This window comes from Theropithecus gelada, chromosome 15, assembly GCF_003255815.1.
Source record: "Theropithecus gelada isolate Dixy chromosome 15, Tgel_1.0, whole genome shotgun sequence".
NCBI classification, from domain to species: domain Eukaryota; kingdom Metazoa; phylum Chordata; class Mammalia; order Primates; family Cercopithecidae; genus Theropithecus; species Theropithecus gelada.
The window spans coordinates 74,979,725-75,005,679 of record NC_037683.1 but is presented as its reverse complement, the minus strand read 5'-3'; the positions used below and the strand labels follow the sequence as shown (position 1 = coordinate 75,005,679).

General features: G+C 46.3%; 1 protein-coding gene and 1 pseudogene across 9 annotated transcripts in view; one reads left to right on the top strand and one right to left on the bottom strand.

Moving 5' to 3' along the window:
• Positions 1–25,955, top strand: part of KDM4C (lysine demethylase 4C) — a 463,944-nt gene that overhangs the window by 38,071 nt on the left and 399,918 nt on the right. For 5 of the 8 annotated variants that reach the window (XM_025358675.1, XM_025358674.1, XM_025358673.1 and 2 more), the window contains exon 1: positions 3,384–4,248. The exons of 2 other annotated variants lie outside the window; for them this stretch is intronic. The gene's annotated coding sequence lies outside the window, so the exon portion shown is untranslated. Of the gene's footprint in view, positions 1–2,787; positions 4,249–25,955 lie in introns of those variants that run through there. One more of the 8 variants, XM_025358679.1, reaches the window with a different exon arrangement.
• LOC112607618 lies at positions 18,088–18,535 on the bottom strand (annotated as a pseudogene). Its single transcript, XR_003115887.1, has one exon. The product of XR_003115887.1 is annotated as a 60S ribosomal protein L35a pseudogene (transcript).

The window sequence follows — 25,955 nt, the reverse complement described above, 5'->3', positions numbered from 1 at the left end:
AAAAAAAAAAAAAAAAAAAAAAAAAAAAAAAAAAACCAAAAAAAACCCAAGAAACTTACAAGTATTGGCCAGGCATGGTGGCTCACGTCTGTAATCTCAGCACTTTTGGAGGCGGAGGCTAGCGGATCACTTGAGCTCAGGAGTTTGAGACCAGCCTCGCTAATGTGGCGAAACCCTGTCTACAAAAAATACAAAAATTAGGCCAGGCATGGTGGCTCATGCCTGTAATCCCAGGACTTTGGGAGGCCGAGGTGGGTGGATCATGAGGTCAGGAGATCAAGACCATCCTGGCTAACAAAGTGAAACCCTGTCTCCACTAAAAATACAAAAAATTAGTCAGGTGTGGTAGCACGCGCCTGTAGTCCCAGCTACTTGGGAGGCTTAGGCAAGAGAATCACTTGAACCCAGGAGGCGGAGGCTGCAGTGAGCTGAGATCGCGCCATTGCACTCCAGCCTGGGCGACAGAGTGAGACTCTGTCTGAATTAAAAAAAAAAAAAAGAGGCCGGGCGCGGTGGCTCAAGCCTGTAATCCCAGCACTTTGGGAGGCCGAGACGGGCGGATCACGAGGTCAGGAGATCGAGACCATCCTGGCTAACACAGTGAAACCCCGTCTCTACTAAAAATACAAAAACTTAGCCGGGCGAGGTGGCAGGCGCCTGTAGTCCCAGCTACTCGGGAGGCTGAGGCAGGAGAATGGCGTGAACCCGGGAAGCGGAGCTTGCAGTGAGCTGAGATCCGGCCACTGTACTCCAGCCTGGGTGACAGAGCGAGACTCCGTCTCAAAAAAAAAAAAAAAAAAAAAAAAAATTAGCTGGGCATTATGGCACATGCCTGTAATGTCAGCTACTCAGGAGAATGAGGCACGAGGCACAAGAATTGCTTGAACCTGGGAGGTCAAAGCTGCAGTGAGCTGAGACGGCGCCACTGCACTTCAGCCTGGGCAACAGAGCAAGAATCTGTCTCGAAAAATAAAATAAAATAAAATAAAAACAAGTATTGTCTCTGAGGTTATCTGATGATCTGGACATTAGTTCCCATTACATATAAACTTCAAGGGGAATCTATGTATTGTTTATACAGCCATCCATTAATATATTGCAATTGGGATTTAAAAAATAGAATCTAAGGCCGGGCGCGGTGGCTCAAGCCTGTAATCCCAGCACTTTGGGAGGCCAAGGCGGGTGGATCACGAGGTCAGGAGATCGAGACTATCCTGGCTAACATGGTGAAACCCCGTCTCTACTAAAAATACAAAAAACTAGCCAGGCGTGGTGGCGGGCGCCTGTAGTCTCAGCTACTTGGGAGGCTGAGGCGGGAGAATGGCGTGAACCCGGGAGGCGGAGCTTGCAGTGAGCCGAGATCACGCCACTGCACTCCAGCCTGGGAGACACAGCGAGACTCCATCTCAAAAAAAAAAAAAAGAATCTAAATAAAAAATTTACTATATGGCTAAAACGTTTTCATGATAATTCAGAATATGGGGGTATTTTGATACATTAGGGACACAACGCTGCTCTCAGTGCCACGAGTCCAGTTGATTTTCTAGTAGGCTGTCTTCAATTTCCAGACTGTGAAGCACTTAATAGATTCACACAGTGCTTTACAGCTTTTGAAGTGTTTTGACATTTTATCTTCCTTAAAATTAAAAAGTGCTCAGTGAAGTCCGCAAGGTTAGTATATCCACTTTAGTTCTTCAGGTTAAAAAAAGTGATACTCTAATTCACAATGGTAAAGAAATGTTATTTGTGCATCTGCAAATTCTGAAGAAAATGGATTTCAGGTTTCCAGATTTTTTATTTTGGTGCACAAGATTGCTATTATAATATAGCATATGGCTTCCAAAAGACCCTAGCTGTTTGATTGTGGGCATATTAATCTCTATGCTTCAGTTTCCACATCTGTAACAATGAGGTATTAACAGTATCTATTCATTGAATTATTATTATTATTATTATTTTTTTTTTTGAGACGGAGTCTCGCTCTGCCGCCCAGGCTGGAGTGCAGTGGCCGGATCTCAGCTCACTGCAAGCTCCGCCTCCCGGGTTCACGCCATTCTCCTGCCTCAGCCTCCCGAGTAGCTGGGACTACAGGCGCCCGCCACCTCGCCCGGCTAGTTTTCTGTATTTTTTAGTAGAGATGGGGTTTCACCGTGTCGGCCAGGATGGTCTCGATCTCCTGACCTCGTGATCCACCCGTCTCGGCCTCCCAAAGTGCTGGGATTACAGGCTTGAGCCACCGTGCCCGGCCTGAATTATTGTATTTAGTTAATACATGTGAAGCTCTTAAGACAGTGTCTAGCTCACTATAAGTTATAAATAAATGTTGGGCTGCATATTTATTATCTGAGCATATCCAATTTACTTGTAAGGATGGCTGGGATCCTGACAATACACGCACACATTTGGAAAATTCCCAGTTGAGTATACGTTAGGCAAGTTCAGAAGTGTGTGTGGCTGGGTGCAGTGGCTCACGCCTGTAATCCCAGAACTTTGAGAAGCCGAGGCGGGCGCATCACCTGAGGTCAGGAGTTCGTGACCAACCTGGCCAACATGTCGAAACCCTGTCTCTCCTGAAAATACAAAAATTAGCTGGGCGTGGTTGTGGGCTCCTGTAATCCCAGCTACTTGGGAGGCTGAGGCAGGAGAATCTCTTGAACTCGGCAGGCGGAGGTTGCAGCGAGCCGAGATCACGCCACTGCACTCCAATTTGGGCGACAGAGCAAGACTCCGTCTCAAAAAAAAAAAAAAAAAAAAAAGTGTGTTTGGGTAGCAGAACTTTGTTTTTAACAACTAAAGAAATATGGTGACCCAATTATCCCGTTAGCCTTAGCTCAATTAACCACATTCCATCTGTCCTCACAATGTTCATCCCAGTGAGAAACGAGTTCAAGGGCGTGGTAAATGGTGTCGATATATTTTTAAAAAGCTGATATCAGTATAATGTAACAGAAAATTCAGCATATTAGACAGCCCAGCTTTGCTCACTGGTGTGAAGATATGCCTAATCTTTCTTAGCTAAGACGTTAGAGTAAGCGCCACAGGGGACCCAGCTGGGAGCTCTGCAGGAAGTTTAAAAAAAAAAATCATTCAGCTTTGCAAAACATCTGATGCTCAACCATCTGTCTTCTGCAGTACAGGGGCTTAAGGTCTGGTTGGTTCCTTCTGACACCTCGGAAGGCGGAGTTACAGAGGAGAAGCAACAAGTTTTAGGACGTTAACTTATCTAAGTCTCAGACGCTGGAGGCACCTGCATTTCTAGTCACTTCAGTTCAGGCCAAATTGTTATCAACTCTAGTTTTTGAGGGACCGCCAGCCCGGGATTCCTATTTGGGTCACCTCTGTGCCTCCTTATCTTAAGAGCACACTTGGGCGGGTCGGGGCGGGACGTGCTCGGTGAAGGGCGACTCGAACACCGGACAGTTTCGCTTCCAGAGGCTGACAAAACGCTCCTGCTCGGTAGTTACTTGTTAAAGGTTTGGGACACGCAGATACTCTTCGCCCATTCGGGATCTCCCATTGTGGGAAGGAGGCTCAGAGGTCCCGGCCACCGGGTGAAGGGAGAACGGGCACACAGCGCTGTCATCGCCGGACAACTGCGAGCCCCGACTTTCTCGCCAGGCTCTCCAGGACATTCCGAGGCTCCACCCCTGGCAACGCCACACTGACGTTCGCGCGTCGGAGGCCGCCATAGGTGCGCGTCGGAGTCCAGGAGGACGTGTGGCGCGTGGACTACATCAGGTCCAGCCCTGCGGGACCCCAGCAGGCGCTTCCGGGCAAGGTTCTGTGCACCTGTTTTCTCCTTCTACGCGAGTACCTTCCCCCTCCGGAAAGAATGGGATATGCCTGTGTCCAAAGGACAAGAAGATGCGAACCAGCAAGCCCAAGTTAACCAAAGCGCGGAAGTTGAGCCAAACCAAGAGCGTGCCGGGCACCTTTAAGCTGTTTGTAAGCTCACGTGATTCACCAAGTGCTGGCCCCAGCGGTCACGTGACGGCGCGCGCGCCCTCGCGCAGGGAGAGCTGGCGGTGCGCGCGCCTTCGCCGCTGCCTCCCACCCACCGCCTCGACGGGAGGGTGAGGCGCGGCGCAGTGATCGGGCGGCCGGGGTCCTGTGCGCGTGCGCAGCGAACAGCTGTCACCTAGTGCGGAACAAGTCTTCCGAATTTCCCAAATCTCCCTGGGCCGGAGGCCACTGTCTTCTTCTTTTCCTCCTCCACCGGGTCGTGCTCTCGCCCCAACCCGGCGCCAGGTAACCGCTTTTCCGGAGTCCGGAGGCCGGGGCGGGGGGAGGGGCCGGAGAGGTCTTCCCGGCACTGCCCCCCTCCGCGTGGGGCACGGGGGTGCTGGCGTCCGGGCGAGCGACGACGCCGGGGCAGAGACGCTCCGTCCGTGACTGCCGCGACTGTCACGCTGGGGAGGGAGCGGCCGGCCGCGGCCGCAGGGGAGGGATGCGGGGGCCGGTGACAGCCGGCTCCGACCCTTACTGAGGTTCGGTGCCCGCGCTCGCCGTTTTCCCTGGATCCGGAGTCGGGGTCGCCTCCTTGGGGCACAGGAGCGCTCGGGCGGTCCGGGGATGCGGACCTCTTAACGCCCTCAGTCGGTCTGTGGCTGACTCCAGGAAGGCCGGGCCTGGTGCACCCTTCGGGGCCCTCCCTTCCCTGGGAGTGTCACGACCCGCGGGGTGAGGGTGGGAGCTCCTCTCCTGACCACCCGTTGCAGGCAGTCAGCCCGTCATTCGGGGTCGTCTTCAGCCCTCGCGGCTGTCCTTTTGGTGTTTCTTTCCCCCGGCATGGGGCCATTTCTTCTTGCAGTGCATGGAGGAACCATGATGCGGTGTAGACAGCGGGTGCTTAATAAATGCGAGTTGGATTAGGGCGCGTGGACTGCCAGGCACAGAACGTGGCGTGCAGTGGGGACGTGGAGGAGGGAGCCACACAGGCCGGGGCTGCAGGCTGGAGCTTGGGGTTTTCCTGCGTGCTCTGCCAGTAAAGCCAGCAGGCGGGATTCAGATGCTTTCCGCGTGGACTCGATGCTCGGCTCCCTTTCGCTGCGCGGTGCAAGCCTGCGCTGACTCGTTCTGATTGTGGGCGATTCCGGGAGGGGTTTTGTCAGGTTCCTTTTTCCGGAAGAGACAGGGTAAACTTTTTTTGCACTTGATAAACTAACCTCGAGAGGTGATTTATAAAGCACTGTTAGGAAATGTAGGTTAGAAAAGCAGAGTCACCTTTATCCCGGTGAAAGTTACTAGTAGGTTCCGGCCACTTAGGTTCACACTAAACTTTGCCCTATTTTCACCCATTTCAGTTTGCGTTATTTAAAAAAATGTTTAAATTCCGGGCAACTTGGCTTTACTGTTTCTATGGCAACGGTGACTGATATTCTCATTTCGAAGTGCTGTGGTTGAAAACTAGTGTTTTTAATTTTTAAAGATCCATTTTTTACTAGCAGGCAGTCGGCTCTCCTTTGCGATTATCGCTTGTTTTCTTACCTTGCTGGCTTCCGCGCAGCCCTCCCATAGTTTGTTTTGGAACGGATTACACGGTTGTTCGGGTTTTTAGGTCCTTTTTCTCCCAATTTCAGTGTTATGAAGAGTTTTCACGTAAGCTTTTACTGTACCCCACAAACTTGGTAATGCAGTACAATTTAAACCGAAGTCTTAATTCTTTTTATTAACAGACTTTAGTCAGTTGCTTTTCTAAAGTTGAAAATCAGGCCGGGAGCCGTGTCTCCTTGTGCCTGTAATCCCAACCCTTTGGGAGGCCGAGGCGGGTGGATCACCTGAGGTCAGGAGTTCAAGACCAGCCTGGCCAAAAAGGCGAAACCCCGTCTCTACTAAAAATCCAAAAATTAGCCGGGCGTGGTGGCGGGCGCCTGAAATCCCAGATGAGATAGGAGAATCACTTGAACCCGAGAGGCGGAGGTTGCAGTGAGCCGAGATGCGCCACTGCACTCCAGCCTGGGTGACAGACTGAGACTCCATCTCAAACAAAAAAAGTAAAAATACAAATAAATAAATAAACAAATAAAAAATAACTTTTAGTAAATGAATAGTCGTGCAACCATCACTACAATGGATTTTTAAAATTTTTTTATCATCCCCAAAAGAAGCTATGTTCCTATTAGCTGTCATTGCCTAGTTCCCTCCAATTCTCTCCCCTTCTATCCCTAGGCAACCACTAATCTGCTGTCTGTCTCAATAGATTTGGCTATTCTGGACATTTTATATATGTGGAATCATACACTATCTGGTCTTTTGTGAGTGACTTCTTTCACTTGGCATAGTGTTTTTTAAAGTTCATTCATGTTGCAGCCTGTATCAGTACTTCATTCCTTTTAATGGCTAATGTTCTATTATGGATACATCACATTTTGTTTATTCATCAGTTGATAGACATTTGTGTTATCCCTACTTTTGGCTGAATAATGCTGCTATGAATATTTGTGAACTAGTTTTTGTGTGGGCATGTGTTTTCTTTACTCTTGGGTAATTGGTGGGTTAAACATCTTCTGTTGAATGACTGCATGCATAAGGAGCGATAGTCTTGGGGAATACTCTTTCAATCCTTGAAGGATCCTGTTGACCTTTCCCTGCTCCATTACCAACTTCAGTTCTCTAAAGTGAGGCTTTATCCTATGGCTAGTGCTGTGTTTTCTTTTTCTGGATGTCTTTTGTTTTGTTTTTTTTTTTGAGATGGAGTCTCACTCTGTGCCAATGGCACGATCTCGGCTCACTGCAACCTCTACCTCCCAGGTTCCAGCGATTCTCCTGCCTCAGCCTACCCAGTAGCTGGGATTACAGGCACCCGCCATCATGCCTGGCTAATTTTTGTGTTTTTGTAGAGACAGGGTTTTACCGTGAACCTCTGCGCCTGACCTCTGGATGTCGTTATTAAGATCATCCTGTTCTTTTTTTTTTTTTTTTTTTTTTTTGGAGACAGGGTCTAACTCTGATGCCCAGGCTGGAGTGCAACAGTGGCACAGTTTCGGCTCACTGCAACCTCTTTGCCTCCTGTGCTCTGGCAATCCTCCAGCCCCAGCCTCTCAAGTAGGTGGGACTACAGGTGCATGCCATCATGCCTGGCTAATTTTTCTGGTCTTGCCATGGTACCCAGGCTGGTCTCAAACTCCTGGGCTCAAGCAGTCTGCCTGCCTCAGCCTCCGAAAGTGCTAAGATTACAGGTGTGAGCCACTACACCTGGCCTGATCATCCCTTCCTGTTAGCACAGTCTTTATACTGCTCATGGTTATTCCCTTGATATTCACTTATTTGCTCTATATTTATTAGGGATATAGTGATAAGACACGTACATTCTGTGCTTTGATTAAGCTCAATATCTACTGAAAAATTTATGTTCCCTTTTGTTAAATATTAATATTTAATGCTTCTCCCCCAACCTCCTCTTCTTTTTTCTTTTTCTTTTTTTTTTTTTTGAGACGGAGTCTCCCTCTTTCACCCAGGTTGGAGTGCAGTGGTGTGATCTAGGCTTACTGCAGTCTGCAACCTCCAACTCCCTGGAGCAGTGCTCCTCCTCAGCCTCCCCAGTAGCTGGGATTACAGGCATGTGCCTCCACGCCCAACTAATTTTTATGTATTTTTAGTAGAGAGAGGGTTTCATCATGTTGGCCAGGATGGTCTCGATCTCCTGACCTCGTGATCTGCCCGCCTCGGCCTCCCAACGTGCTGGGATTACAGGCGTGAGCCATCATGCCCGGCCATTTTTCTTTTTTTTTTTTTTTTTTCTTTTTTTTTGAGACGGAGTCTCGCTCTGTCGCCCAGGCGGGAGTACAGTGGCCGGATCTCAGCTCACTGCAAGCTCCGCCTCCCAGGTTTTTACGCCATTCTCCTGCCTCAGCCTCCCGAGTAGCTGGGACTACAGGCGCCCGCCACCTCGCCCGGCTAGTTTTTTGTATTTTTAGTAGAGACGGGGTTTCACCATGTTAGCCAGGATGGTCTCGATCTCCTGACCTTGTGATCTGCCCGTCTCGGCCTCCCAAAGTGCTGGGATTACAGGCTTGAGCCACCGCGCCCGGCCTCTTTTTTTTATTATACTTTTAAGTTCTAGGGTACATGTGCACAACGTGCAGGTTTGTTACATAGGTATACATGTGCCATGTTGGTTTGCTGCACCCATCAACTCATTATTTACATTAGGTATTTCTTCTAATGCTATCCCTCCCCCAGCGCCCCACCCCCCAACAGGCCTTGGTGTGTGATGTTCCCCTCCCTGTGTCCATGTGTTTTCATTGTTCCTTCTTTTTTTTTCAATTAAAAACATTCTTTTTGTAGAGATGGGATCTCACTGTGTTGCCCAGGCTAGTCTCAAAATTCTGGGCTCAAGTGATCCTCTTGCCTTGACTTCCCACAGTTCTGGGATTACAGATGTGAGCCACTGTGCTTGGCCTGCAAGCTCTATTTCTGATATGAATTTCTTAGGAGGTATATAATAAGGAGGTATATAATAAAGTCACTGTGTGTTTTTTATCCCTACAAATCTATACCATTTTGTGGAGCCTAAAATATAAATTTAAAATATTAGGTCATTGTCTTTTTTTTTTTTTTTTTTTTTTGAGACGGAGTCTCGCTCTGTCGCCCAGGCTGGAGTGCAGTGGCCGGATCTCAGCTCACTGCAAGCTCCACCTCCCGGGTTCACGCCATTCTCCTGCCTCAGCCTCCCGAGTAGCTGGGACTACAGGCGCCTGCCACCTCGCCCGGCTAGTTTTTTGTATTTTTTTAGTAGAGACGGGGTTTCACCGTGTTAGCCAGGATGGTCTCGATCTCCCGACCTCGTGATCCGCCCGTCTCGGCCTCCCAAAGTGCTGGGATTACAGGCTTGAGCCACCGCGCCCGGCCTTTTTTTTTTTTTTTAAGCTGGAGTCTTGCTCTTGTTGTCCAGACTGGAGTGCAGTTGCGTGATTTCGGCTCACTGCAACCTCCGCCTCCTGGGTTCAAGCCATTCTCCTGCCTCAGCCTCCCAAGTAGCTGGAATTACAAGCGCCCGCCACCATGCCCAGCTGATTTTTGTATTTTTAGTAGAGACAGGGTTTCACCATGTTGGCCAGACTGCTCTCGAATTCCTGACCTCAGGTGATCCACCTGCCTCAGCCTCCCAAAGTACTGGGGGATTACAGGCATGAGCCACCACACCTGGCCAGGTCATTGTCTTTTTTACTCCCTCACCCGCTAAAGATTCCCTACTTCCTCATCCTCTACCCTTCGGGGGTTACGACCTTCTAAATCTACACTTGCTGGGCCTAATCCTTTCCCCATACTAACAGTCAGAATAATTAGTTTAAGGAAGCCTATCCCCCCTGCTCCTGCTTCAAGGCTGTTTTCTCTAGGGAACAGCTCCTAATTATCAGCTCTGTGTGTGACTTTGCCCAGCCAGTCTCCTTCCTACCAAACTAATCTTTCTTCCTAGTTCCCTGAATGGGCTTGGTACTCTGCCCATGCTGTTGTTCCCTGTGCCTGGATTGCTACTACCCCAGTTGCACTTCTTTGGTTGATTCCATCTCACCCTTCAGGAAGCTCAGCTCAGTTGTCAGCGTCTTCAAGTTAGTCATCCCTCAATCCTGCACACTGGCCATAGCAGCATTCTGTAGTCTCCTTCATAGTCTTAAGTAATCATGCCATTACTTATGTATCTCTCTTCCCTTCCTACCTTCATGCATGCTCACAGAAAGGTTCCCACAAAAATATTGACAGTAGTTGGTAACTTCTGGGTGATGGAATTGTGGGTAATTTGTTTCCTTTGTGTTTATGAGCATTTTCTAAATTTTCTCCTATGAATCAATGTTACCTTTGTGAACAAGTGAATAAAAATTCATGTTTGTTAGAAAAGCTGGGAAACAGGAGAAGATAGAGGAAAAAGAAAAATAATCAGTTATTGCCATTTTCACATTGGAGAATTCACTTTTTTTTTTTTTTGGATATGGAGTTTCCCTCTTGTTGCCCAGGCTGGAGTGCAAATGTAGTGATCTTGGCTCACCGCAACCTCTGCCTCCGAGTTTCAAGCAGTTCTCCTGCCTCAGCCTCCTGTGTAGCTGGGCTTACAGGCATGTGCCACCATGCCCGGCTAATTTTTTATTTTTAGTAGAGACGGCAGTTTCTCCATGTTGGTCAGGCTGGTCTCGAACTCCCGACCTCAGGTGATCCGCCCACCTCGGCCTCCCAAAGTGCTGGGATTGCAGGCATGAGCCACTGCTCCCGGCCATAATGCACTTTTAACAGTTTTTGTTTTGTTTTAATAACTTAGATGAGATTTTGTTATAGTTTCAGCATCAAGCTTTTATTACATTTTAGCTATTTCTCGTATTACTCAGAGACTTCTAGAGAATGGTAGGAGTACTTACAATAGGCTACCCAGTTGGAATTTCTGATGCTGAAATTCAGCTAATTCTTAGAGAACAGAATATAGCATTAGATATATGTAGCATAGAACAGAATATAGACTATTAGGGTATGAGCACTAAGTGCTAAATAACTGTTTTCCCTTTTTCCTTGAAAAATGTCCTAATTGGTTGATTTGTATGTTTCATAGTACAAAGATTCGCCTTGCACCGTTGCTCATTATTTGCACTGTTTGTTTTATTTTTGATGGGTGGTTTATTCTGAATAGTAGTGGATACAATTCTTCAGTAGATTAACTTGTACTATGTGCCATACACTGTGTCAGATGTGGACAGCAGTGAACACAATAGGCTAGATTCCCTATGATTTCATAGAAATGGGTTATTTTAAGAGTATGAATGTTTAGTTATACTGTTGCACGGTATACTGTTCAGATACACATGGTATTTCAGCTACTATGGTATTTATGAGCTGCTACTGCATAAAGTCTCAAATTTATTCTGAATTCTTCTGGTTTTATATTGTATATTACTATGGGTGGATGTTTAAGGAGCAGAATGATGAGTCATCAAAGCGTTTGTGCTAATGACTTCTTTTTTATATCTCCATCCAGTTCCAGGTATTAATTTGGCATCTCTACTTGTTTTTTTTTTTTTTTTTTTTTTTTTTGAGACGGAGTCTGGCTCTGTCGCCCAGGCTGGAGTGCAGTGGCCGGATCTCAGCTCACTGCAAGCTCCGCCTCCCGGGTTTACGCCATTCTCCTGCCTCAGCCTCCCGAGTAGCTGGGACTACAGGCGCCCGCCACGCCGCCCGGCTAGTTTTTTGTATTTTTTTTAGTAGAGATGGGGTTTCACTGTGTTAGCCAGGATGGTCTCGATCTCCTGACCTCGTGATCCGCCCATCTCGGCCTCCCAAAGTGCTGGGATTACAGGCTTGAGCCACCGCGCCCGGCCGGCATCTCTACTTGTTAACTATAACAAATGGAACTCTGATCTTTCCTCTCAGCTCTGCTTCTCTGGGATTTCTCATGCATCTCATCTCATTTCATTGCTCACTCATTTCATTATGAGTTATCCAACACTTTATGGTTCCTCAGCCCTCACATCCAAAGTATCACTTACACCTTGTCACTTTTGCTTCAGGAATAATACTGTTATCCTACCATTCACTCCCAGCCTCCCTCCAATCTCTTTTCAGCCTGGTCTTTAAAATGCCTATTGGATTATTCTCATAGGCCTCAGGATATTTAAAATTCCTGCCATATCTCTTTCTACCCCAAGCTCCACCCAAGTCTTATCTAGATGGTTCTTCATTTTCTCTCTACTTATTGGCTTTTCTTTTCTTCAAACTGTATACAACTCTCTGAATGTGCCGTTTTTTGCCTGACTGATTTCTCCTCTCATTTTCCCCCTTTTCATACATCTTTCTGAGCTCTACTTGAATGTACTTCTTCAGAGAAACCTGACCTGTTTACTCATTTCTCTTCTCCGATTAAATCAGCTTCCCTAATGATGATCTATCTTAATTCCCGGTATTTTCCCCTAACACTTAGTGGTTTATAATCGTGTATTAATGTGATTATTTGATTGTTTCTACCCTGTAAAGATTCCACAAGGGCAGAGACTAAGTATTTTTATTCCCTTCTATTACTTCTGTATAGCACACTGTTGCCTCACCAGCTCTATAGTATAGGTGCTCAACAAACATTTGTTGCACAAATTAATGACTTTTACGTATATGCAAAAATAGAAACTGTAAAACCAGGACACACATTGGGAAATACATCTTACCCATCATGACCCAACACACAAAAGTATATAAAATTGAAACAAAAGTTTCACAAAACTTTACCACCAGTGCTGTACTCTATTTTCTTTTTCTTTTTTTTTTCAGGGGGATGGAGTCTTGCTCTGTCACTGAGGCTGGAGTGCAGTGGCATGATCTTGGCTCACTGCAACCTTCACCTCCTGGGTTCAAGTTATTCCCCTGCCTCAGTCTCCCAAGTAGCTGGTACTACAGGGGTGCGCCACCACACCAGGCTAATTTTTGTACTTTTAGTAGAGATGGGGTTTCACCATGTTGGCCAGGCTAGTCACGAACTCCTGACCTTGGTAATCTGCCCACCTCAGCCTCCCAAAATGCTGGGATTATAGGCATGAGCCACTGTGTCTGGCAAAGTAAATATTTTAAAATATATGAAAATACATTCTGTAGGTTGAGTATTCCTTATCTGAAATACGTGAATTTTGGATTTTTTTCAGATTTGGGAATATTTGCGTTATATTTACAGTTGAGCATCTGTAATCTGAGAATTTGAAATCTGAAATGAGCATTTACTTTGAGTGTCATGTTTGCCCTCAAAACTTTCAGATTTTGGAGTATTTCGGATTTTTGGATTGGAGATGCTCGATTTATATATGATAATCATACAAAAAGCTATCATTTTAAGTATTGATTTGCTGTTTACTGGGAAAGAACGGGAAAACTTTTGAAATTAGAACTGTCAGAGTTAGGACAGTTGGCCCCCTTTGGTGAGGGTCTCTTTGTGGGACATTTTATAGGGGTTCATAGTCCTGCTCCCACTTTTAGCATTGCACATTTAGAAATAAGAACTTTCCCAGTTGACCGAGACTGTCGGGCACTGGAAGACTAATGTCTTCGGCGTCGTTCCCTATTTAAACTGGCAAGAAGAACTAGAACCTGGATCCAAAGTGCTGTGTCTGCTCATTAGGGCTCTTTCTAGAAAGTCTTGGTCCCTGGGAAAGCATGTAAATGATCACACATTGTTTGGTGACAGGTAGGCGCCAGCTGATGGGTAGTGTTGAACAGGATTTTTTTTTTTTTTTTTTTTAACCTGCTGGGCTTCCCTGACCCTTGAGCATTCACCTCTGCTTATCAGAACATTCTTCTCTGCCAGTGCGCTTTCTCTTGTTGAGCAAGGTTAAAGAAGCAGATACATTCCTTCATTTGGCTCCCTTTTTTCCTCCATCTTTTCATTCGTTTTTGTACTAGATGTTTGTTTAAATTCCAGTCCCAAGGACATGCTTTGTCTGATCATTAGTATATTGTTGATTCTGTTCTGTTTTGAGAGTCCATCAGATACTTTGAATGGTCGCAGGCATCCCTTTGAATGGGTGAACTGAAGTTTTTTTTTTTTTGCAGGTAGGCGGGTAGTTTATTTAACTTTCTTTCTTTTTTGCTTTTTTTTTTTTTTTTTTTTTGAGACAGTGTCTTGCTCTGTCACCCAGGCTGGAGTGCAATGGCATGATCTCGGCTCACTGCAACCACTGCCTCTTGGGTTCAAGCGATTTTTCTGCCTCAGCCTCCTGAGTAGCTGGGACTACAGGCGCCTGCCACCATGCCTTTCTAATTTTTGTATTTTTAGTAGAGATGGGGTTTTGCTGTTTTTAGTAGAAATGGGGTTTGGCCATGTTGTCCAGGCTGGTCTTGAACTCCTGACCTCAGATGACCTGTCCGCCTCAGCCTTCCAAAGTGCTGGGATTATAGGCATGAGCTGCTGTGCCCGGCCATCTATTTAACTTTCAAAAAGGAATCCTTCCCTAAAATTTGGGCACGTAAAGTGATACCTCTCAGTCTATAATATTCAGGCAGCTTTCATTAGCAGGAAGAATCTGGCCCTAAGATAGGTAAATTCATTTTCCTTTTTTGATAATTTTTATGTATTTTTCTAAATTTGTATTATGTATGCACATATAATATTTCTTTTATTATTTTCTTTTTTTTTTTTTTTTTTTTTTTTGAGACGGAGTCTCACTCTGTCGCCCGGGCTGGAGTGCAGTGGCCGGATCTCAGCTCACTGCAAGCTCCGCCTCCCGGGTTTACGCCATTCTCCTGCCTCAGCCTCCCAAGTAACTGGGACTACAGGCGCCCGCCATCTCGCCCGGCTAGTTTTTTGTATTTTTTAGTAGAGACGGGGTTTCACCGTGTTCGCCAGGATGGTCTCGATCTTCTGACCTCGTGATCCACCCGTCTCGGCCTCCCAAAGTGCTGGGATTACAGGCTTGAGCCACCGCGCCCGGCCTTCTTTTATTATTTTCAAATAGGCAGTACAAGGTGTATAACAAGATATAAAATTTAGAAGGTATGAAAGGGTAAAATGTACATGGTTCTCACTTTTAGCCTTTAGACAGCTAGTTCCCTTCTTCTGGTAAACCCCCGTTAAGGTTTCTTTTAGGGAATTTTAGAGATATTCTATATAAATTTATGTTTATGTTTAAATTTTTTTTTTTTTTTTTTTTTTTTTGAGACGGAGTCTCGCTCTGTCACCCAGGCTGGAGTGCAGTGGCCGGATCTCAGCTCACTGCAAGCTCCGCCTCCCGGGTTTACGCCATTCTCCTGCCTCAGCCTCCCGAGTAGCTGGGACTACAGGCGCCCGCCACTCGCCCGGCTAGTTTTTTGTATTTTTTAGTAGAGACGGGGTTTCACCATGTTCGCCAGGATGGTCTCGATCTCCTGACCTCGTGATCCGCCCGTCTCGGCCTCCCAAAGTGCTGGGATTACAGGCTTGAGCCACCGCGCCCGGCCTGTTTAAATTTTTTTTTACATAAATGGTTGTCTTCATGCTCTCTCACTCCTCAATAACTCAATGTGTATTTCCTACATTTTTCTCTGTAACTGCGGTATATCCATCAAAATCAGGAAATTAACACTGATATATTACTGTCATCTAATTTTTAGATTCTTCATATTTCACTGTTTGTTATAGTAATTAATGTTCTTGGTAGCAAAAGTATCCAGTGCAGAATTGTGCAATGTATATTCTTGTTTTAGTTCTTTTAAGCATCCTTCAATTTCAAATATGGATTTGAGAAAGATTTTCATGATCTTGATTTTTTTTTTTTCCTTGATCTTCATGGTTTTGATTTTCATGATCTTGGCACTTTTTGTTTTTCTTTCTTTTTTTTTTTTTTTTTTAAAGATGGAGTTTCTCTCTGTTGCCCAGGCTGGAGTGCAGTGATGTAATCTCGGCTCACTGCAACCTCCGCCTCCCGGGTTCAAGCAATTCTGCTGCCTCAACCTCCCGAGTAGCTGGAACTACAGGTGCCCGCCACCACGTCTGGGTAATTTTTGTATTTTTAGTAGAGGTGGGGTTTCACCCTGTTGACCAGGCTGGTCTCGAACTCCTTACCTAAGTTGATCTACCTACCTCCGCCTCCCAAAGTGCGGGAATTACAGGCGTGAGCCACTGCACCTGGCCTGGAGTTTGTTCATTTTAAAAAGGAAAGTTTCATCAATACTCTTTTTTTTTTTTTTTTTTTTGAGACGGAGTCTCGCTCTGTGGCCCAGGCTGGAGTGCAGTGGCCGGATCTCAGCTCACTGCAAGCTCCGCCTCCTGGGTTTACGCCATTCTCCTGCCTCAGCCTCCCGAGTAGCTGGGACTACAGGTGCCCGCCACCTCGCCCGGCTAGTTTTTTGTATTTTTTTTAGTAGAGACGGGGTTTCACCGTGTTAGCCAGGATGGTCTCGATCTCCTGACCTCGTGATCCGTCCGTCTCGGCCTCCCAAAGTGCTGGGATTACAGGCTTGAGCCACCGCGCCCGGCCGGTTTACAGTTTTCTTGGGTGGTTTTTAAGTTTTGTTACTCATTTTAGGCTTCTTAAGAAAGGATTTCTAAGCTTGCTATTTTTTTTTTTCCACGCATTCTGGAACATCTTAAATAACATGTTTTAGGCCGGGCGCGGTGGCTCAAGCCTGTAATCCCAGCACTTTGGGAGGCCGAGATGGGCGGATCACGAGGTCAGGAGATCGAGACCATCCTGGCTAACACAGTGAAACCCCGTCTCTACTAAAAATACAAAAAACTAGCCGGGCGAGGTGGCGGGCGCCTGTAGTCCGAGCTACTCCGGAGGCTGAGGCAGGAGAATGGCGTGAACCCGGGAGGCGGAGCTTGCAGTGAGCTGAGATCCGGCCACTGCACTCCAGCCTGGGCGACAGAGCAAGACTCCGTCTCAAAAAAAAAAAAAAAAAAAAAAAATAACATGTTTTACATTTCTGAAAAATTGATTAGAATTGTTTACCTAGTGGAGAGAAGATTTGTTTCTGGTTTAGTGGGCGTTGGTGTGAACTTTTTCTTTTTTTCTTCTCTTCTCTTCTCTTTTTTTGGCAGCTGGAGAGCCTAGCAAAGAGGTCAGTTATATTTGGGATCTGGGCCCGGGATACAAAACTTGCAGTCAGTTCATTGCACTTATTTGCTGTTTGACCTTAGAAAATTTATTTCCATTTCTGAGCCTTGGTTTCATCATTTCTCAGATGGGAATAATCACAGCCTGCTAACATCGTGGAGAACTTTTAAGAATGAAAATGAAGTAATATATGTTAAAGCACAGTAAAGAACCAAGCAAATGCAAGACTTTTTTAATAAGAAGGTTCTTTTTAATAAGATGTCAGTACTCGAGTTGTCAGTGAGGATAGCTGTCAGTGTTATGCTACTGAAGGAGTTTGTGTAGATGGACAGTGCCTCCTTCTGCTCCAAGAGCAAGCACATGGAGAAAGGGTCAATGGAGACATTTGTTTTGCTATTTAACAACAAAGAAAAATTATGAATTAGGCCGGGCGCGGTGGCTCAAGCCTGTAATCCCAGCACTTTGGGAGGCTGAGGCGGGTGGATCACGAGGTCAGGAGATCGAGACTATCCTGGCTAACATGGTGAAACCCCGTCTCTACTAAAAATACAAAAAACTAGCCGGGCGTGGTGGTGGGCGCCTGTAGTTTCAGCTACTTGGGAGGCTGAGGCGGGAGAATGGCGTGAACCCGGGAGGCGGAGCTTGCAGTGAGCCGAGATCAGGCCACTGCACTCCAGCCTGGGAGACACAGCGAGACTCCGTCTAAAAAAAAAAAAAAAAAAAAAAGAAAAATTATGAATTAGACAAAATGTAGTCTAGATAGAATTTATTTTTGTGAACATTAATAAGGGTTTGGTCATGTATTTATTAAAACCATGTGTTAGGCCGGGCCTGGTGGCTCATGCCTATAATCATAACACTTTGGGAGGCTGAGGCGGGTGGATCACCTGAGGTCAGGAGTTTGAGACCAGCCTGGCCGACATGACGAAACCCTGTCTCTACTAATAATACAAAAATTAACCAGGCATAGTGGTGCATGCCTGTTACCCCAGCTACTTGGGAGGCTGAGGCAGGAGAATTGCTTGAACCTGGGAGGCGGAGGTTGCAGTGAGCTGAGATCGTGCCATTGCACTGCAGCCTGGGCAACAAGAGTGAAATTCCGTCTCAAAAAGAAAAAAAAAAAAAAAAAAAACTACCAAAAATATCCCCATGTGTTGTAAATCAAGGAAAAATGTTGGGTAACAGACTATGACTTTACTTTGTGCTTGTATCATGATTGTATTTAATTTTACTATAAGTTGGTTAAATATTTGAGACTCTGGGGAAATTAAACTTGTCAAACTGTCAACTTATCAGTTTGGATTTATGGTTTCCTATTTCATTTTGTAGATACTGAAAATACATTTAGATGTATTTTCATGTCAAGGAAGCTGTGTATTGGTATCAGGATTGAGGGAATACATGATCAACAAATACTTTTGCAAGTTTCAGTGTCACAGATTGCATATGGCATATGTCAAATTCATTTCCCTCAGGTTTTTTTTTTTGACACATAGTTAACAAAAAATGTGCAAATTGCCATAATTCTCTAAAATAGTATTTCTTGCATTCATTAATAATGAAAAAAGCAAGGATGGTCAGATTATTTTGTTTGATGTTTTTCTTTTTTTTTTTTTCAAGAGCACAAATCCACGTTTATTTATTGATTTTTCGTTAGTTTAAATCCTTGAGAGGTACAGCATCACTTGGATTCTGTGACCAATGGCCTTAGGAGGAAGATTGCTTCGGAATTTGGCACGAACCATGCCACTGTTTCCATGGGCCCGAGTTACCTTTCCCCAGATGACTCTGGTTTTATTTGGTTTGCCGCCTGGAGTCACTGTGTTGTTCTTTGCTTTGTATACATAAGCGCATCTCTTGCCCAAATAGAATTCTGTTTCATCTCGGGCATAAACACCTTCAATTTTAAGAAGAGCTGTGTGCTCCCTTTGGTTCCGGAGACCCCGCTTATAGCCGGCAAAAATGGCCTTGGACCACAGCCTTCCAGACATAGTTCCTTTTAGAAGTCCCGTTCCCAGCAGGCCTCCACAGGAGCCAAGATGGCGGGCTGTTTGATGTTTTACAACCTCTTTTTTTTTTTTTTTTAAATAGACGATATCATATATGGTTTTTGCGATTTTGAGTTTTTTTTTTTTTTTTTTTAAACGGAATCTCGCGATCTCGGCTCACCGCAACCTCTGCCTTCCTGGTTCAAGCAATTCTTCTGCCTCAGCCTTCAGAGTAGCTGGGACTACAGGTGCGTGCCACTACTTCCAGCTAATTTTTGTATTTTTAGTAGAGATGGGGTTTCACCATATTGGCCAGGCTGGTCTCAATCTCCTGACCTTGTGATCCACCTGCCTCAGCCTCCCAAAGTACTGGAATTACAGGTGTGAGCCACTGTGCCCGGCCATGAATCTTTTTTTTTTTCCTTTTTAAGAGATGAGGTCTCTCCAAGTTGCCCAGGCTGGTCTCAAGCTCCTGAGCTCAGGTGATCCTCTTGCCTCGGCCTCCTCCTCCCAAAGTGCTAGGATTACAGGCGTGAGCCACTGCACCTGGCCTGATTGTGAATCTTTAGGAATAATTGGAAAGTTTGCATATTAAATTGTCTTGAATTATGTTTTCTAAGTATTTCAATTTTTAAAATTTGTTTATTTATTTATTTTTTGAGACAGAGTCTCGCTCTGTTGCCCAAGCTGGAGTTCAGTGCCATAACCTCTGCCTCCCGGGTTCAAGCGATTTCCTGCCTCAACCTTCTAAGTAGCTGGGTTTACAGGCAAAATTTTGTGTTTTTAGTAGAGATGGGGGTTTCTCCATGTTGGTCAGGCCTGGTCTCGAACTCACGACCTCAGGTGGTCCACTCACCTTGGCCTCCCAAAGTGCTGGGATTACAGGCGTGAGTCACCGCGCCCGGCCAGTATTTCAATTTTAAGGCTTAGTTTTTATGTTTTAAACTAAGAATGAGTAATTTATGTGGCCTCCCCTGAGTCCTTCTGATGGGACTAAAGAGACTGGGTAATCTCATAAAAGTCACAATATAGAATTGCTGGAAAGCAATGGTCCAGGCAACAGGTGGGTGCAGAGGCAGTGCAGTCTGCTAGTTGGTGAGGGGCTTGCTGCCCAGGCTGGGTGCTGGAGGGCCTCAGTGGGTGACCTGGGTGGTAGTTGCCAGGAAGCCACAGCAGGCCCAAGGGGTTGTGACCTACCTGGGAGACTCAGGTAGCCTTTGCAGGTGTTGGGAAGCCTCTCCCCACTTCAGCCACCACGAGGGAGACAGTGCAAGCCCAGCAGGCTTTTAGTGTGAACTCTCTATCCTGTGGAATGCAAATTTTGGAAACTGTTGGAATGGCTTTGTTTGGCTGCCTTCTGTCTTTATCAATTCAGTTACATAAAAATAAGGATTTAGAAAGTGAATGAGTTAGGTTTCTAAATTAATATTCGTAGAACAGTCTGTTTTTCTTTTTTCTTTCTTTTGATACAGAGTCTTACTCTGTTGCCCAGGCTGGAGTGCAGTGGCGCAATCTCGGCTCACTGTGACGTCAACCTTCTGGGTTCAAGCAATTCTGCCTCAGCCTCTCAAGTTGCTGGAATTACAGGTGCCTGCCACCATGCCCGGCTAATTTTTGTATTTTGGTTGAGACGGGGTTTCACCATGTTGGCTAGACTGGTTTGTCTTTTTTTTGAGACGGAGTCTCACTCTTGTTGCCCAGGCTGGAGTGCAATGGCATGATCTCGGCTCACCACAACCTCTGCCTCCCAGGTTCAAGCGATTCTCCTGCCTCATCCTCCCAAGTAGCTGGGATTACAGGCATGCACCACCATGCCTGGTTAATTTTGTATTTTTAGTAGAGATGGGGTTTCTCCATGTTGGTCAGGCTGGTCTTGAATGCCCGACCTCAAGTGATCCATCCGTCTCGGCCTCCCAAAGTGTTGGGATTACAGGCGTGAGCCACTGTTCCCAGCTGGCCTGGCTGGTCTTGAATTTCTGAGCTTAGGTGATCCACCCACCTCGGCCTCCCAAAGTGCTGGGATTATAGGCGTGAGCCACTTTGCCCAGCCTGAACAGTCTCTTTATCTGTTGAAGCAGAAATATTTGTTGGCATTGATTACGTAGATATTTGGTCCTGTCTGGACCCAAATTTTAGCGTAGTTTTGTAATTTTTCTAGAAGTGAGAATTAATTTAGTTTAGTTTTTTTTTTTTTTGAGGCGGAGTTTCACTCTTGTTGCCCAGGCTGGAGTGCAATGGCACGATCTCGGCTCACCGCAACCTCCGCCTCCCAGGTTCAAGCAATTCTCCTGCCTCAGCCTCCCTAGTGGCTGGGATTATAGGCATGTGCCACCAGGCCCAGCTAATTTTGTATTTTTAGTAGAAACGAGGTTTCTCCATGTTGGTCAGGCTGGTCTCGAACTCCCAACCTCAGGTGATCCACTTGCCTCGGCCTCCCAAAGTGCTGGGATTACAGGTGTGAGCCACTGCGCCCGGCCTTTAATTTAGTTTTTTTAAGCACAAATTTACTGACAACTGTTCAGAATTTTTCTTTTTTTAACTTTTCATAAGGATCACATCTCATATTGGATACAGTGTTAGGTTTGCAAGTTTTAAAAAGTGATTTTAACAATCTTTGTAACTTTTTTCTTTTTTTTTGAGATGGAATCTCACTCTGTCGCCCAGGCTGAAGTGCAGTGGCACGATCTTGGCTCACTGCAAGCTCCACCTCCTGGGTTCACGCCATTCTCCTGCCTCAGCCTCCTGAGTAGCTGGGACTACAGGCGCCCCCCACCATGCCCGACTAACTTTTTGTGTTTTTAGCAGAGACGGGGTTTCACCGCGTTAGCCAGGATGGGCTCGATCTCCTGAGCTCGTGATCCACCTGCCTTGGCCTCCCAAAGTGCTGGGATTACAGGCATGAGCCACTGTGCCTGGCCACGGATTTCTTATTTAGAATTATTGTTGTTTGTAAATTTTCTTGTCCCCTCCCCCACAGCCATTAATGGCATATTTATGTCGAGATTTGCTACCATATCAAAAGATATTGGTAGGGTGCATAATATACAAATAATTTTCCTTTTTTTTTTTTTTTTTTTTTGAGACGGAGTCTCACTGTGTCTCCCAGGCTGGAGTGCAGTGGCGTGATCTCGGCTCACTGCAAGCTCCGCCTCCCGGGTTCACGCCATTCTCCCGCCTCAGCCTCCCAAGTAGCTGGGACTACAGGCGCCCGCCACCGTGCCCGGCTAATTTTTTGTATTTTTAGTAGAGACGGGGTTTCACCATGTTAGCCAGGATAGTCTCGATCTCCTGACCTCGTGATCCACCCGCCTCGGCCTCCCAAAGTGCTGGGATTACAGGCTTGAGCCACCGCGCCCGGCCTTCCTTTTTTTTTTTTGAGACAGAGTCTCACTTTGTCGCCCAGGCTGGAGTGCAGTGGCACGATCTCGGCTCACTGCAAGCTCTGCCTCCCAGGTTCTCACCGTTCTCCTGCCTCAGCGTCCCGAGTAGCTGGGACTACAGGCGCCCGCCACCATGCCCGGCTAATTTTTTTTTTTTTGTATTTTTAGTAGAGACCGGGTTTCTACTACATCCTGTTAGCCAGGATGATCTCGATCTCCTGACCTCGTGATCCGCCTGCCTCGGCCTCCCAAAGTGCTGGGATTACAGGCGTGAGCCACCGCACCTGGCACAAATTATTTTCTTTCAATTTTTTTCTTTTTCTTTCTTGAGACGGAGTTTCATTCTTTACCTATGCTGGAGTGAAGTGGCGCCATCTCAGCTCACTACAACCTCTGCCCCCTGGGTTCAAGCAGTTCTCCTGCCTCAGCCTCCTGAGTAGCTGGGATTCCAGGTGCGTGCCACCCCCCCATGCCTGGCTAATTTTTGTATTTTTAGTAGAGAAAGATTTCACCATGTTGGCCAGGCCGGTCCTAAATTCTTGACTGCAGGTGATCCACCCATCTCGGCCTCCCGAAGTGCTAGGATTACAGGTGTGAGCCACAGTGCCTGGCTTTTCTTTTTCTTTTTTTTTGACAAGGTCTCACTCTGTCACTCAGGCTAGAGTGGAGTGTTGAGATCATGGCACACTGCAGCCTCGACCTCCCAGACTCCAGTGATCCTCCTGCCTCAGCCTCCTGAGTAACTGGGATTACAGGTGCACACTACCATGGCTGGCTAATTTTTTAATTTTTTTGGAGAGACAGAGTCTCCCTATATTGGCCCAGCCTCGTCTCGAACTCCTGAGCTTAAGCGATCCTCCTGCCCCAGCCTCCCATTGTGCTGGAATTACAAGCTGTGCCCAGCCACAGTGTGCAAATGCTACCATAAATTACCATTTTTAAAAAAACAGAAGCAGATACTTTAGACAAATTATTGTTTATTTAATGCCAATGTCGTCGTCGATACTATAGTTTATGATTATTTAAAAGTTAAAAGTATTTTACCAAATGAGCTACACTTGATTGTCCATTTAATCTGTCAGTTTTATCTGTATAGGTATTCATAGGCCAGGCGTGGTGGCTCATGCCTATAATCCCAGCACTTCGGGAGGCTGAGATGGGTGGATCACTTAGGCCAGGAGTTTGAGACCAGCCTGGTCAACATGGTGAAATCTTGTTTCGACTAAAACAAAAATTAGCTGGGTGTCATAGCGCATGCTTATAATCCCAGCTACTCAGGTCGCTGAGACAGGAGAATTGCTCGAACCCAGAAGACAGAGGTTGCAGTGAGCCAAGACTGCACCATGGCACTCCAGCCTGGGTGACAGAGTGAGACTCTGTCTCAAAAAAAAAAAAAAAATGTGTAGGTATTCGTAGATGTGTTACTGGTTGTGTAATAGAGTAAGATTGGGGGAAGAGACCTAGGCAAGTTATTTCCTTTTTAAGGTCTTGGATACAAATGCATAACCAAACCCTAGGCATTTGTTTTATTTATTTTTATTATTTATTTGTTTATTTTTGAGACGGAGTCTCGCTCTGTCGCCCAGGCTGGAGTGCAGTGGCACAATCTTGGCTCACTGCAAACTCTGCCTCCTGAGTTCAAGCAATTCTCCTGTCTCGCCTCCTGAGTAGCTGGGACTACAGGCGCATGCCACTACATCTGGTTAATTTTTGTACTTTGAGTAGAGACGGGGTTTCACCATATTGGTCAGGCTGGTTTCGAACTCCTGACCTCAAGTGATCCACCTGCCTCTGCTTCCCAAAGTGCTGGGATTACAGGTGTGAGCCACCATGCCTGGCCACTCTAGACATTTAGATTAAAGTAATGTAACAAAATACGATGAAAAAACAGTTTATAGTCCTCTGTTGGGGTTCACAGTCCTTCACTGGACATGCAGTTTTGTCTTCCTTTAGGTAATATACAAACATATGGAATTGTCCAATTAAAAAACTTAGAGTAATTGCTTGACATACAGAAGGATTTCTTAAAGAATAGTTTTATGGCCGGGCGCGGTGGCTCAAGCCTGTAATCCCAGCACTTTGGGAGGCCGAGACGGGCGGATCACGAGGTCAGGAGATCGAGACCATCCTGGCTAACACGGTGAAACCCCGTCTCTACTAAAAAATACAAAAAACTAGCCGGGCGAAGTGGCGGGCGCCTGTGGTCCCAGCTACTCGGGAGGCTGAGGCAGGAGAATGGCGTGAACCCGGGAGGCGGAGCTTGCAGTGAACTGAGACCCGGCCACCGCACTCCAGCCTGGGCGAGCGACAGAGCCAGACTCAGTCTCAAAAAAAAAAAAAAAAAAAAGAATAGTTTTAGGCCGGGCGCAGTGGCTCATACCTGTAATCCCAGCACTTTGGGAGGCCGAGGTGGGCGGATTGCTTGAGCCCAGAAGTTTGAGACCAGGCTGGGCAACATGGCAAGACCCCTTCTCTACTAAAAATACAAAAATTAGCCAGGTGTGGTGGCACACACCTGTAATCCCAGCTACTTGGGAGGCTGAGGCAGGAGAATCACTTGAACCTGGGAGGGGGAGATTGCAGTGAGCTGAGACTGTGCCACTGCACTCCAGCCTGGGTGACAGGGTGAAACTGTTTAAAAAAAAATTAGTTTTAACATAGAATTAAAACATTTTCTTGCTGATATTTATTTTTTTTATTATTTATTTATTTATTTTTTTGAGATGGAGTCTCGCTCTGTCGCCCAGGCTGGAGTGCAGTGGCGGGATCTCAGCTCACTGCAAGCTCCGCCTCCCGGGTTCACGCCATTCTCCTGCCTCAGCCTCCCGAGTAGCTGAGACTACAGGCGCCCGCCACCTCGCCCGGCTAGCTTTTTGTATTTTTTAGTAGAGACGGGGTTTCACCCTGTTAGCCAGGATGGTCTCGATCTCCTGACCTCGTGATCCGCCCGTCTCGGCCTCCCAAAGTGCTGGGATTACAGGCTTGAGCCACCGCGCCCGGCCTTATGCATTTATCCTTAAAGAGTAACTTAAATTTTATTTTTTAGATTCGTGAAAGTGGACTTACGCTTTGGTTAGTTCAAGACTTTCTGAGATTCATCCATATTTATTTTCTTTTTTTGAGATGGAGTCTCGCTCTGTTGCCCAGGCCGGAGTTCAAGTGCAGTGGCACAGTCTCGGCTTACTGCAACCTCTGCCTCCCAGACTCAAGCAATTCTCCTGTCTCAGTGTCCGGAGTAGCTGGGATTGCAGGCATGTGCCACTACACCCACCTAATTTTTGTATTTTTAGTAGAGATGGGGTTTCACCATGTTGGCCAGTCTGGTCTCGAACTCCTGACCTCAAGTAATCAGCCTGCCTCGGCCTCCCAAAGTGCTGGGATTACAGGCGTGAGCCATTGCGCTTGGTGATTCATCCATATTTCTGGGAGTAGCTATGATTTGTTAATTTTCACTGCTGTGTAGTTCCATCAGGTGAATATATTGTGATTCATTTACTTATTATCTTGTAGATTGACTTTTGAGTTTTCAGTTTTTAACTGTTACAAAAATGCGGTAATGAACATTATTGTACATGTCTATTGTTGAACTTATGCTAGAATTTCTGTAGGCACTAGCAAATGGTTTTTTTTTTTTTTTTTTTGAGATGGAGTTTTGCTCTTGTTGCCCAGGCTGGAGTGCAATGGCACAAGCTCGGCTCTTCGCAACCTCTACCTCCCAGGTTCAAGCAGTTCTCCTGCCTCAGCCTCCGGAATAGCTGGGATTACAGACATGGGCCACACACCCGGCTAATTTTGTATTTTTAGTAGAGACAGGGTTTCTCCATGTTGGTCAGGCTGGTCTCGAACTCCTGACTTCAGGCGATCCGCCTGCCTCGGCCTCCCAAAGTGCTGGGATTACAGGCGTGAGCCACTGCGCAAATGGTTTTTAAACCGTTGCACTACTGATGTTTTGGTGCTTGGCAGTTGCTTGTGTGGGGACTTTCCTATGTTTAACAGCGTATCTGGCTTCTACCCATTAGATGCAACTTGCAGTCTTCCTCTTGTGACAAAAATGTCTCCAGGCATTGCCAATGTCCCCAGGATACAAAATCACCCCG